Here is a 12,407-nt window from a genome sequence, read left to right on the forward strand (position 1 = left end):
ACCATGGTGACCAACAACGGGAAGAACATGGTGTCGGCGCTGCGTCAAGGAGGGCTGAGTCATGCACCCTGCATGGTCCCATATGTTCAATCTGGTTGTCAAGCGGTTCCTGAAGTCTTCCACCCATTCCAGCCATCGTCCATCCTCTCGAAGGTCTGACCGGGGGGACCCTCTCCGCTCACGTTCCTCTGCCATGGCTGCTGTGGCATGGTGGGGGGTAAGAGCAGTTCCAGCTCTATCAGCAGTAACTTGAGTCTAGAGTCGCTGATGAGCAGCTTTCTTCACCTGCCTAGTGAAGAAACTACTCAGCAGCAGCAGCTAGACCTGGAGCAGGACCTGAATCAGCAGGTGGTGACATACTTGGACAGCACCCTGCGACCACACATTGAAGATCCGCTGGACTTTTCCGCTGGACTACTGGGTAGCCAAACTGGATGTGTAGCTGCAACTAGCAGAGTTTGCCCTGGAAAAGCTGTTCTCCCCGGACAGTAGTGTGGCATCAGAGCGGGTTTTTAGTGCAGCAGGGTCCATAGTTACCCTAAGAAGAACTCACCTGTCTACCCAAAATGTAGAGAGACTGACCTTTCTCAAGATGAATAAGGCATGGATCAGCCAGGATTTCCACACACCAATGCCTGATGCATCAGACCAGATCATCCATAGTGCCACACCAAAACTTTGAAAAAATAGACCGGCTTCTTCTGGCTACCTGCCTCAGCTACTATTCTGATGCGGCCACACGCCTGATGCCACACATCTGATGCCAAGTGCTGCTTTTTTCACCCACCATCTTGAGTTGGTACTGATATTGCCACCCACCTCCCCTCTCTGTCACCAGGTCACTCTGTGGTCTTCTGATGCTGCAGCCACCTCTACACTATGTGACCTTGCCACTCTGTGGTCTCCTGATTCTGCTGCTACCTCAACACTATGTCACCTTGCCACCCTGTGGTCTCCTCATGCTGCTGCTGCCACCTCCACACTGTCATTGTGCCACCCTGTGGCCTCCTCTTGGTGCTACTGCTGCCGCCACCTCCAAATTCTGTCATTGTGCCACCCTGTGGCATCATCCTGATACAGTTGCCACCTCCACGCTCTGTCTTTGGCAAATCTGTGGCCTCCTGATGCTGCTGCTGCCACCTCCACGCTGTCATTGTGACACTCTGTGGCCTTCTCCTGATGTTGCTGCTACCACCACCTCCACACTCTGTCATTGGGCCACTCTGTAGTCTCCTCATGCTGCTTCCACCTCACCACTATATCATGGGATCACTCTGTGGACTTCTCATACTGTTCTGACCCTCCCCACTTTATGACTGGGCCACTATTTTGCCTTTCGACCTGGCTGACATCATCATTTATTTGACCCTTCTTCTGAGCTGTCAGAAGGAAGGAAAAATGACATGCACAATGGATCCTGTCTATGTAACCGCTGTAAGGCTTGCATGACATGGTCCCTATTTTGCATCAGAACTGGCTTATGATTTGGTATTCAAAAGCAGGAGTGGGTACAAAAAACAGAAGACATGCAAATATTCCATTCATGTGTCATCTCTGTTCTGGTTCCACTTCAGTTTTTTTGGCTTTAGCAATACTGATGGATTACTGACCAAATGCTGACCGAGTGAAGGTGGATGCTGCATAGACAGGATCCATTTTTTGGGGGTTATTGTTCTGACTAGAGATGATCGAATTAAAAAAAAAAATTGATTCGGCTGGTTCGCCAAATTTTTGGGAAAAATTTGCTTTGATTCGAATTTATTTGCGGCAAATCGCGTTAAAAAAATGCCTTTTTCCTGGCTGCTGATACCCTTTATAGTGGTGTAGAACACTGTGCCTTGTAGTAACGCATAGGGAGTCTGCTTTGGTGGTGAAATATTACTGTGAGTCTGTATGACTCTGCACATTTCACTTATTAGGTCGATGTTAGCGCCAGGTATAAATAACCGTGCAGGCCCAAGATCCTACTGTAGCGTAAAAGAACGCACTCCTTTTACCTCGTCGTCAGCTGATTCCACATAGATGTCTACAGAACCTGTTTTTTTAAACCCTTACACAAATAGAGCCCCCCCTGACAGAGTGGAGAGGGTGTCAGCAGTAAATTTGTGTTGACGTCACTGATTCATTTGTCCTTCCTCTGATCCATCAGAACAATAACCCACAAAAAACGGATCCTGTCTGCATACCTCAGTTGTAACGAGTGGTTATTTCAGTCAACGTTGCTCTTCTATCAGCTTGAATCAGTCGGCCCATTTTCCTCTAACCTCTAGTATCCACAAGGCATTTTCGCCCACAGGACTGCCACATACTGGATGTTTTTCCCTTTTCACACCATTCTTTGTAAACCCTAGAAATGGTTGTGCGTGAAAATCCCAGTAACTGAGCAGATTGTGAAATACTCAGACCGGCCCGTCTGGCACCAACAACCATGCCATGCTCAAAATTGCTTAAATCACCTTTCTTTCCCATTTTGGCATTCCGATTGGAGTTCAGGAGATTGTCTTGACCAGGACCACACCTTTAAATGCATTGAAGCAACTGCCATGTAATTGGCTGCAGCGCTGAACGCTAAATGAAATTTGTTTTTCCACCGAAATAAGTCACAATTTTTTTTAATCACATTTAACTGTAGCACTGAACACTGAATGAAATTTGTTTTTCCACCGAAATAATTCACAAAAGATTTTACCGCATATAAGTGCAGCGCTTAACGCTGAATACAATTTTTTTCCCACCGAAATAAGCCACAAAAGATTTTACCACATATAAGTGCAGCGCTTAACGCTGAATGCAATTTTTTTTCCACCAAAATAAGTAACAAAAGGTTTTACCACATGTAACTGCAGCTCTGAACGAAATTAGTTTTTCCACCAAAATAATTCACAAAAGATTTTAACACATATAAGTGCAGCGCTTAACGCTGAATGCAATTTTTTTCCCACCAAAATAAGTAACAAAAGGTTTTACCACATGTAACTGCAGCTCTGAACGAAATTAGTTTTTCCACCAAAATAATTCACAAAAGATTTTAACACATATAAGTGCAGTGCTGAACGCTGAATAAAATACATTTTTCCACCAAAATTCTTCAATTAAGATTTTACCACATATAACGGAGCACAGAGATGGAAAGTGTCTTCTGATCCCCCCTGCACTATACGGACGTCTCAGAAATGAACTCCCGACAGTACCTCCTGGAAAGGTCATGGGGCATCCCAGTCATCCGGCATCTATTCACTCCGCTGAAGGATTATTTTGAAAGTGTGTAGAAGCCACACGGGGCCCCCATGCTGCAGATTTATCATGGAGACATCATGGAGATCTAACCGCATATAACCGCAGCGCAGACCGCTGAATACATTTTGTTTTTCGACCAAAATATTTCAATAAAGATTTTACCACATATAACTGCTGCACTGACTGACTACTACCGCCGCTACTTCCGCGAACCCCTGCACCACTACTTCCCGAGTAGGTTAGGCTGCTGCAAAGCAGGTGCTCTACCCCAGGAACGTTTGGCTGCCGACCTCCCACTGCTGCCACCCTGCTGAATCCCAGCCATGCATTTAACACAATTAACCTCCAACATGAACTGAGAATGTATTTTTCTGTTTGTACTGAAATAGGCCACTAAACGCTTTCAACCCATATAAACCGCCGCCGACGTGAACTGAGAATGTTTTTTTCTTTTTGTACTGAAATACAAGATAACACATATAACCGCCTCACTGGCTGACTGCTACCGTCAATACTTCCGTGAACCCCTGCACCACTACTTCCCGGGCAGGTAGGCTGCTGCAAAGCAGGTGCTCTACCCCGGGGACGTTTGACTCCCGACCTCCCACTGCTGCCACCCTCCTGACTCCCAGCCATGCTTTCAACACACATGTGAACTGGGAATATATTTTTTCTTTTTGTGCTGAAATACGTAGGCCAGTAAACACTTTCAGCAGAAATAAATGCACCAGTGAAATACGTATATATTTTTCTTTCTGTACTGAAATAGGCCACTGAAAGCTTTTGCCACAAATAAGTGCACCAGTGAAATGTGTATATATTTTTATTTTTTTACTGTAATAATCCCTCTATACGCTTTCAACAGAAATAACTGCAGAAAAGAAGCATTAAAAAGAAAAGAAACAGTGCAGCACTGCTGTGTGTAGCGTGGGAGTGCACGGGATCCAAGACAACCCTGTCAATGCGGTCAGCCAGTGCATGTGGTGCTCTGCCCTATAGTAATGAGTCCCATAATATGAACAAAAATTAAGAAGAAAAAACACTCACCACTGCTTAAATTAAATTCTTTATTCTTCAGATAGATGCGGTAGGCAGGAGCAAGTCTGCACGGTCCACGGACAAGAAAGCAGTGACGGCCGTTTCACGCAAGTTTGCGCTTCGTCTGGCCTCTGACCTCACTGATCTGGTATGCGCCAGTGCCTTTTAACATTGCATCTGGTTGTCAAGGCGACAGTGACGCTACAAGTTACATACTCGTGGTTAAAATTGCTACTTGCAGACATACAAAGTATGTATAAAAGCTGAACAATGGCAGTATAGCTAAGTCAAACAAATACACTCAAGTCCGAGGGGGCCGAGTGCTTTCATGATCCATCTAGCCTCCCTCCTCATGAGAACCCGGTGTCTATCACCGCAGGGCATGACAGATTCCAGTTCTATACCCGAGAAGCTTAGGCAATGCTGATCACCTCCATGTAAATCACGGACGTTCTCAATGAGCCTAGTGCAGCCTTTCCCGGTCCTCAAGGAGTTAAGATGTTCCCTGAATCTTTCGAAGAAAGGGCGTATCGTCTTTCCAATGTAAAAAGCTACACATTTACTCTTAATCAAATATACAACATAAATGCTTCTACATGTCATAAATTGTTTTGTATTATGCGAGACCCCTCCAAACGTCAAGTGTTTCAGCTGGCTTTGAAACCGCAAAAAGAGCAGAATCCACACTTAATATTGCCAATAGGCTTACTGGTGGTTAACCAATTGCTATCTTTAATGGTGTGGCATCTTCTAAAGGCTATTATGGGTCTGCTCTCAGTGAGGTTCGACAGGCCAGTCTCATTCTTTAATATGTCCCAATATTCATAGATTTTCATTGATGATGCGTTTAATCAAATATATTTGAATGTGAACACAAATTTGTTTTTATTTCTATGTGTATTACGTTTACCTCTTTTTAGAAGTTCCTCCTGTGAAAATGACCCTGCTCTTGTCCTGGCATTATCTATCTCCTTCTTAACATAACCTCGGCATAATAACCTATTTTTTAATTCTTGAGATTGTCTAATATAGCCTTCTTGTGTGCTGTTGGTTCAATTGAGGCTGATAAATTGACCATATGGGATAGACTTCTTCACGTTCTTATGATGGAAGCTATTTAAATGTAAGAGGGAATTTGTGGCTGACGGTTTGCGATAGCAAGCTGTGTGTAAATTGTCTCCTTGAACAGATACCAAGACATCTAGAAATTCCAGGGAAGTATTCCCGAAATTTAAAGAGAACTTCATGTTCATGCTATTGCTATCTAGGTAAGCCACAAAGTCCCTACATTGGTTTTCTGTACCAGACCAGATAATGGAAATGTCATTGACATATCTTAGAAAGAGTTGTATGTATTGTGCAAATGGATTGTCCAGGGAGAACACATATTTATCCTCAAACACCGCTAGAAATAAATTGGCATACGTGCATATATATTTGTCTTTTTTTACTGAAATACGCCCCTATGCGCTTTCAACAGAAATAACTGCAACAGTGCAGTGAGTATATATTTTTCTTTTTTTACTGCAATACGCCCCTATACACTTTTAACAGAAATGATTGCAACAGTGCAGTGCGTATATATATATATATATATATATATATTTATTTATTTTTAAATACGCCCCTTTATGCTTTCACCAGAAATAACTGCAACAGTGCAGTACGTATATCCAGTGGATATAAAAAGTCTACACATCCCTGTTAAAATGTCAGGTTTCTGTGATGTAAAAAAAATGAGACAAAGATAAATCATTTCAGAACTTTTTCCACCTTTAATGTGACCTATAAACTGTACCACTCAATTGAAAAACAAACTGAAATCTTTTAGGTGGAGGGAAAAAGGAAAAAAACTAAAATAATGTGGTTGCATAAGTGTGCACACCCTCTTATAACTGGGGATGTAGCTGTGTTCATAATTAAGCAATCACATTCAAAATCATGTTAAATTGGAGTCAGCATACCCCTGCCATCATTTAAAGTGCCTCTGATTAACCCCAAATAAAGTTCAGCTGCTCTAGTTGGTCTTTCCTGAAATTTTCTTAGTCGCATCCCACAGCAAAAGCCATGGTCCACAGAGAGCTTCCAAAGCATCAGAGGGATCTCATTGTTAAAAGGTATCAGTCAGGAGAAGGGTACAAAAGAATTTCCAAGGCATTAGATACACCATGGAACACAGTGAAGATAGTCATCATTAAGTGGAGAAAATATGGCACAACAGTGACATTACCAAGAACTGGACGTCCCTCCAAAATTGATGAAAAGACGAGAAGAAAACTGGTCTGGGAGGCTACCAAGAGGCCTACAGCAACATAAAAGGAGCTGCAGGAATATCTGGCAAGTACTGGCTGTGTGGTACATGTGACAACAATCTCCTGTATTCTTCATATGTCTGGGCTATGCGGTAGAGTGGAAAGTCGAAAGCCTTTTCTTACGAAGAAAAACATCCAAGCCAGGCTACATTTTGCAAAAACACATCTGAAGTCTCCCAAAAGCATTTGGGAAAAGGTATTATGGTCTGATGAAACCAAGGTTAAACTTTTTGGCCATAATTCCAAAAGATATGTTTGGCGCAAAAACAACACTGCACATCACCAAAAGAACACCATACCCACAGTGAAGCAGGGTGGTGGCAGCATCATGCTTTGGAGCTGTTTTTCTTCAGCTGGAACTAGGGCCTTAGTTAAGCTAGAGGGAATTATGAACAGTTCCAAATACCAGTCAATATTGGCACAAAACCTTCAGGCTTCTGCTAGAAGACTGAACATGAAGAGGAACTTCATCTTTCAGCATGACAACGATCCAAAGCATACATCCAAATCAACAAAGGAATGGCTTCACCAGAAGAAGATTAAAGTTTTGGAATGGCTTAGCCAGACCTGAATCCGATTAAAAATCTGTGGGGTTATCTGAAGAGGGCTGTGCACAGAAGATGCCCTCGCAATCTGACAGATTTGGAGTGTTTTTGCAAAGAAGAGTGGGTAAATCTTGGCAAGTCAAAATGTGCCATGCTGATAGACTCATACCCCAAATGACTGAGTGCTGTAATAAAAATCAAAAGGTGCTTCAACAAAGTATTAGTTTAAGAGTGTGCACGCTTATGCAACCATATTATAAAATTTTTATATTTTTTGTTCTCTCTACCTAAAAGATTTCGGATTGTTTTTAAAAAAAATTTTGGGCCTTCCTGCTGATCAACTTGCAGGATAACAGGCTGAACTGGATGGACAAATGTCTTTTTTTAGCCTTATAAACTATGTTGCTATGTCACCTATATGTCTCTAAGTGTACCTCCTCTTGTTGGATTCAGCACTTACCTTATTTTCCTTATCAGTATATTTTCTGCTGCTTCCATTAAAACTGGAGACGCATAACTATAACCTTTCAGTATTTTGTAATTTTGTGTCCATCCAATTTACTCCCCATAGGGATTCCACTCCTCATAGGTGTCAATACAGAGGATGGAATTTAGTCAGGGTTTTACTTATAAGCAAACCCCTGTCCTTTTGACATTGATTTATTTTTATAAAGTAGTTTTTATTCCGTTTACAAACAGCAAAACAGAATAAACACTGACCTTTCAAGGGCCTATAGTATATCACAATTGTACTTTAATTTTCTCCCAACCCATTCCAGCCAACCTTAAGAAGAAAGGGCAGGAAAAAAAAAGATTTCACCAAAACTTTTCATAACATTTTTTCCATTAGCTTCTCTGTGTAATACATAACAAATTCATTGATTGCATACAGAATTACATTACATTCAACTTTATTATTACTGTGCACAGTACAAGTATAAAGCCAATGATACAGAAATTGCATCCAACCAATATTACAGAATACAATGCTGTTTATAGTATAATAAATACAGAATATAAAGAAAGGTATAGGTAGGTGCCCCAGAGTTAGAATTTGCTTAAAAATTCATTTCCTTGCAAGCATTGAACCACCCTTTAGTATCATAACTCTTGCTGTACAAGATCCTACAGTCCATTTTTTTTTTAACCAACTATACAGTTAACTCAATGAAATGGAATGTAAACTTGAAAAATATTACTCAAATTTTCACCAATCTATTTCCAAAAAAGATATAGTTTTGGACATTTACAAACATTTCTAGATCATATGTTCTAAATCTTCCTGTATTCTTTTACATCTCTAAAGCCTGTCAGCAGATTTAAAACAATTTTTAAAAAGCAATTGTGGAGAATAATATGCTATATGAAATATCCTTACATGCATAGTAAATTGTGCATGACTTAAATGGAAATAAGTTATTTATGTACTTTATTGCTTTGCTTTATTCCAGACCTCTAGTGGGTTACATATAAAGGTAGATCATCTAGTATAACTTACATTTTCCACTGTCTTGTCTTCCATCATTGTCCTATACAATACCGCTAAGAATCCCTTATTTGAAGCTAGCAAGCAACATCTTCAGTAATTTTGGTTCTGCTAATTTTCACTTTAAAACCAGTTTCAGCATTTCTAATAGTTCTCAGCCACAGATACAAAAAAAGTGATTTTAAGTAGAAATATATTAACCAGTATTTTCTGTCAGACTGAATTTTTTTTTGTGACAAAGTAGTTGTGAACGAGTTCTTCAGATCCACTTAAAAAAAAAAAAGAAAATAAGAGAAAATAATGTTTTAATCAGGTGAACCGTAGCTGTTTGTCTAGGCAAACAACTGGTGAAAAATTCCCTTTTAGGGAAAACAGTTAAATTACTTTAAATGGCCAGTCAAAGCCCGGAATTCAATCCAATAGCTAGAGCACTTTTGCCTGGAAGAATAAGCAGAAAACCCAGTGTTTAGATGTGGTAAGACAATAGACACATAGCCCAAGAGACTTGCACCTCCAATTTCCAGGAAGGGTAGCCATACAAAGTATTTACATTCAGGTGTAAATATTTATGCACATTAAAGGTCTCTGTTTTAATGACTTTTTATGTCACAATAAAGAATATTTTTCAGCTCAGTACAATTTCACTGTTTAAAGGTGGTGTAAAAGTGGGCATAGTAGATTTATCGTTTCAACTTTTTAATAGAGTTGCAAGTGGTGTAGCATCTGTAGATGGTATTAAAGATGTACCAAATAAAAAAAAACATGTAAAACTTTTGATGATTTTGACATTTTTATGAAATCTGACTTCAAAAAGTCCCATCACGATACATTTCCCACATATTGTATACAAGTGGAGTAATTTCAAGTGATTCTTCCATTGAAGTTCTCCTAGGCACTTTTAAAATACTAACCATTAATCTCATCCTTCCTTCCAACTTTGATTCTAATACCTCAAATAGCTGTGTGGTCAGATTTGATTGTCCTATCATACAAATATTTCTTAGGGAAGATAAAAATAGAATTTTGATTGCCCAGCTCAGCATAACACTGAGATGTTAGCTTTTTATATTGTGGCCAATATAGGCTTTGTTCACACATGACACCTTTAATTTCGACAGGATCTTTTATCACAGATCTGTTATGATCTGGTCAAGAATGGCTATGATTAGGATCCTTTTATTTATTTATTTATTTATTTATTTATTTGTAAATTCTTTATTTTTAAAATTTTCATTTAAGATAAAAACAAACAATGACCATTTGGCCATATATAGTAGTATACAGAGTTAATATTACAGGTCATATACATTACATATATTAACTACTTGACATATCTTTATAGATTCATAAGTAATATCATGCGGTAAAGCAATATGCTATTTATACATAAAAAAGGTAAGATAGAAAAAGAAAATGAAAAGGAAAGAAAAGGGGTAGAAAGGAGATAGAAGGAGAAGAAAGATGAAGAAGAGGAGGGGGGGATAGATGGTAAGCGAGATTTAAGCTATTTCAGTGCTCAGTAGAACTGTGTATGAGTTCAAGCTCAAGATCAGGGTGTCAGTCAAATGGCTCTAGCTCACCTGTGGTTTGTTATGATATGGAGTTACCAGCTAATTTCACATCACTACCCATGTCCTCCAAGGGTGCCAGGTTTTCAGAAATTTCTCGTGGTTTCTGTTGATCCAACTTGTAATTTCTTCGAAACTACAAATTTGATTTACCTTGGTAATCCATTCCTTTATTGAGGGAGCGTTTGCGTCTCTCCAGTGGAGAGGTATGATAGATTTGGCCGTCGCTATAAGGTGGGTTACTAAATTGCGTCTGGATGGCCTGTAATGGTCAGTTGGAAGTGAGAAGAACACCATTTCAAGTGTGATCTTTAGCTCAGTAGCCGAGACTGTATTTATTATCTTATTAACGTCTTCCCAGAATAGGATGATTAGAGGGCATGACCACCATATATGGGATAAAGATCCCTCTCCATTGCCGCATCTCCAGCAAAGGCGGTCACCGGACAGACCACATTTGTGTAAGAACTCTGGAGTTCTGTACCATCTGGAAAGAAGCTTGAAATGATTTTCTTGCAGTCGTATACATGGCGATGATCCATGTGAGAAAGCTAGAAGCTTTTTGAGTTCCTGTTCTGAGAAAATGATGTCAAGCTCTCTCTCCCATTCTCTAATATATAGTGTTTTTTTTCCTTCAATTTCTGTTCCCATTAAAGCGTATAATGCTGAGATTTTCCTCTGTTTGCGAAGTGGGGACAAAAGAGTTTTTTCAAACTCTGTCAGTTGTCTCACTGAGTTGGATCTCTCTCTCAATCCTCCGCACACAGCTCCTATATATGCTTTAGTGAGAAAAAAACTAGCGGAGTTTTTTATTCGTTCTGGTAACTTGCTTATTATAGTTGATTCTATGTCAGGGGTTAGCTCCCCCAGTCTGACTTGCGTTAATGACGACCAAACTTCCTGGTGAATATCTCCATTATTTCCTAGAAGGTCAGGAATGAGGTTTGCCGGCAATAGGGGTGACGGGTCGGGTGCTAACTTTTTGCTTAGTTCTTTCCATGTCTCTCTTATCCCTTTCAATAAGGGGTCTATATCTTTATTCTTAATTTGACTTTTGTCAGTTAACCAGAGAAGCTGTTGTAGTGTGGGCCCTACACTATGTCGCATTAGTTCTAATACATCTGGTTGTCTCTGAGGGTCTACTAGCTCCAGCCATCTATTTAGTTGTGTTGCTTGATAATACCTCGAGACGTCTGGGAGTCCCAGACCTCCACCTGTTCTACTCCTTACCAGAAGATCATGAGCTATCCTGGGTTTCTTCCCATTCCATAGGAATCTCAAAAGTCTCCTAATCTCTAGAAAGAATGTTTTTGGTAAGTGTATCGGGACCAGTTGCATAACATATAGTATCTTGGGGAAGACGTAAGCTTTTATCACATTTTTTCTGCCCATCCAAGACAGATAAGGTAAGTTGTACTTCAGTAGAAGTTGTGTGATGTCCTTTTTAAGGGTAATGTAGTTACATTTAAATAGGTCATCTAGATTCCTTGGAATCTTTATTCCTAGGTATTTTATTGTTCCCTTGGTCCAGTGAAAAGGGAGGTTAGGGAGGTTATTCTGCAGGGAGGTTGCTCTGGAGTCAGGAAGTGAAATATTTAATATTTCGGACTTAGAGTGATTGACCTTGAAGTCTGATATCTGGCTAAATAGCTCGATCTTTTTGACCAGTTGATCTAATCCTTTATCCGGGTTAGTCACCAGGAATAAAAGATCATCTGCAAAAGCAGTGCATTTTAGTTCTCCTTTGTTATGTTTGACTCCTTCAATTTCCTGGGTCTGTCTGATCAGCTGGATAAGTGTCTCTATCACTAGTATGAATCCCCACCACCTTGAGGCCGCAAACAAGATCTGTTGGTTTCAAGCCTTCAATGGGTAGCTGAAGCCTTCAATGGGTAGCTATTTTCAGGACTAGAAGTTCGGGACTTATGTTATTTATCATATCTTCTCTGTTGTTCGTTATGATTGCGATAAGGGGAAAAATATATAACAATAAATAGAGGGAATATCGTTAGGGCTCTAGCTCACTGGTTCATTGCCAACAAAGAGCTTATGTATACGCTCCTAGTTTGTAATTTAAAAAATGTTTTTTAGCTTTATTAGGGTCCTATATACCTGCATAGATACTACAGGGTTTCTCCCCCTCTAATGGCTCAATCCCCAATTATGGAGCTGATGTTGTGCATTGTTCCTCAAAGCAGTTCCTTCCCTCCCCCACCCATAC

The sequence above is a fragment of the Bufo bufo genome, chromosome 2 (assembly GCF_905171765.1).
Source record: "Bufo bufo chromosome 2, aBufBuf1.1, whole genome shotgun sequence".
Taxonomy (NCBI): domain Eukaryota; kingdom Metazoa; phylum Chordata; class Amphibia; order Anura; family Bufonidae; genus Bufo; species Bufo bufo.